At 49.5% G+C, this 2,642-nt stretch overlaps 1 protein-coding gene across 1 annotated transcript in view; it reads right to left on the reverse strand.

The window, feature by feature from the left end:
- Klhl29 (kelch like family member 29) overlaps positions 1–2,642 on the reverse strand; it is a 303,183-nt gene that overhangs the window by 60,142 nt on the left and 240,399 nt on the right. The window lies entirely within an intron of this gene.

Consider the following 2,642-nt stretch of genomic DNA (forward strand, 5'->3'; position numbering starts at 1 on the left):
GAGAGAGAGAGAGAGAGAGAGAGAGAGAGAGAGAGAGAGAGAGAGCACAAGAGTGCCCGTACCCGGCCCCACTAACCCTGGGACCTTGCCTCTTCCAGGAGGGATCATGGGATATCAGGACAGAGTATCTACAGGTTTGCATCTGATGAGCCCCTGGCCTCCAGGAACTCTAAGCCAGTGTCTTACCATGTATCTCTATAGCAGCCTATCCCAGGGGACTAGTGTAACTGATAGAGCACTCTATACTCTGGTTGGAGGGACACCTCGGCCCTCAGACTGTCAGTCACCCACAATAACCCAAATGCCACCCACTTATCCAGGGCATGTGCTGAGAGCACTGACTGTACCTGCTTATTCTCAGTCTACCAGGACTTTTACTTGTGGCTGTTGACAGAGAATTCCTAATGAGGTGGCAAATGTTCTGCAGAATACCACCATCAGGTGGCAAGCGAGGGCCACTGCATGATCATCCCCAGTTTCCCACATTGTTTACACATGCTCTTGGGACCCAGGTGTCCCATGGAGAAAGGGAGGGAGTTATGGGAGTTGGCTGGACAGGTCAGGCTATGGCCCCAGGTAGAAAGGACCCAGGGCACCTCGGAGAGTGCTGTGTGAGCTGATTTTCTGACTTAGCTGTAGAGAAGAACAAGAGACAGGCCCTCAGACTGAAAGAAAACATCAGGTGACACTGGCCTCCCCCAGATACAGTTCCTGAGAGAACATTGGTTACTAAGACGTATACTTTCTAGAAATTTATAATGAGAAGGCACAGTGTTCTCACTGTGATTTGATGAGAAAACCAGATCACAAGATTAGACCCGTGTGATCTCCCTATGAACTGTCCTGGTGTTGACCAATGTGTGAGAGAGATGGATGACCCAAATGTTGGCGAGACACTATCCTTGGATGAGAGGATTATGGGTGTCTTCTTGTCTACACTCGTATGCATTTCTCAAAATAAATGGTTCTGGGGACTGCACTCAGGGTGCTGTACCAGTTTTACAGGTGTTCTACCACTGACCCCACCCCCAGATTTTTTTTTTTTTAAAGGGTTTGTATTCCGGCCTGCCCTTGAACCCATGGCCTTCTTATCTCTCACTACCAAGTGCTTGGATTGCAGTTGTGTATCACTACATCTAAAGACTAAATTTCCTTCGATGGCCGTTATTTGTAAATAGTTTTAAAATCCTAAACATATTGTAGAGGCTGGGATAAGAAAACTGGGATACAAAGGGGTTGAGGATCTCAGTGGCATTGGCTTTGAGATAAGTCATATCAGCTCCTAAACACCCAGTCAGGCCTGCGGTAGCATGAGAATTGGGATGAGGGGCAGACGTTCTCCAGGGACTCTCACAGAAGCATCTTCAGGTGAAAGTCACATTTCTTATAGCATGTTCTGGTGAGTGCCTGACTCAGTGATGAAGCTGGAGGCAGAGCTCCCTGTGGGGCCCTTGTGCAGGGTGATTCCCCTGGGTAATGTGGTCAGGAGGCTGGGCAGGGCTTCTGCAGTTTTGCTGGATCACACTTTGGTACACGGTGCCTTGTAGCAGGGCCTGCTGAGTGAGCAGGAGCCAGGCAGCATTGAGACCCGGACAGTACTGAGCTAATCACATTAGGGTGCACTTTACCTCTGGCCTGTACTTCAAATGCTCCACTTCTGTGAACAGAACATGAACAGAGGGTCTCCCAACCACTCACATTCTTTCTGCTCTGTGTTAGCAACATCTTAAGCTGATCAGACAAGCATCCTGATCAGAGGCCCTTCTCTTGCTTGTGGCATGGATGAGGAGGTGGGGTGGGGAGTAGTATACAAAAGGGGAATATAGCCATATTGGGAGAGAGCCATAATCACGAATAAGCATAGGAAATATTGGGGAGGCCTTCTCAGAGTCCTCTTAAGAGTCAACTTTTAACACATGCTCCGTCTGGAGGCAGAAACCATCTAGCAAGCTGCAGTCCTTCCTCTATTCCCAGGTTCCAGGATTCTGGTGGTTTTTGAGACACAGAAATTGTTCTTGAAATCTGAGGCACCTGAGCGGGAAGGAGGCTATGCTTCGTCCTCTTCAAGAGCCTTGTCTAGAGGGCACATTTGGATGCTGGGACCCAGTCCCCATTCTCCAGCCTCCTAGCCAGCAAGCCTGTTGGCTGACAATGTGGAAACCTTTTCTGTCAGGAGGGGGCACTGCAGCTCCTCTCTGCTGCCCATAACCCAGAGGTTTCCCAGATAGCAAACAGCTTGGTTTAAGATTTCTGAGTCCTCTCCCTGCACTGCTGGATCTCTTGAGTTTGGGTCATCAGGTTCTGTGCTATAAAACTGGGAGTTCTAATGTTGGCCCCCAAATTAGAGAGGTTTCTGAACTTGAAAAAATAGCACACTTCTGCCCACAAATAAGCGTATGCGCCGGCTTATTCATGTCTCGGCAAATAACTATTGGGCTGGGGTCTTGTTTTATGAACCGGCCAGGGCAGTGGTGAGGTGGGTGATGCTAATGAGACCCAGGCCTTGCTCTCAGACGAACCAGCGGGTAAATGCCTTTGAACAATGCAAACTCCCCTGTACCCCAAACAGAAGCAGGGTACTCTGGGTCTGCATAGGCTGATCCAGAGCCGTGGGAGGAGGGTGGTGGTGGTGGTGGTGGAGG

The sequence above is a fragment of the Mus caroli genome, chromosome 12 (genome assembly GCF_900094665.2).
Source record: "Mus caroli chromosome 12, CAROLI_EIJ_v1.1, whole genome shotgun sequence".
Classification (NCBI taxonomy): domain Eukaryota; kingdom Metazoa; phylum Chordata; class Mammalia; order Rodentia; family Muridae; genus Mus; species Mus caroli.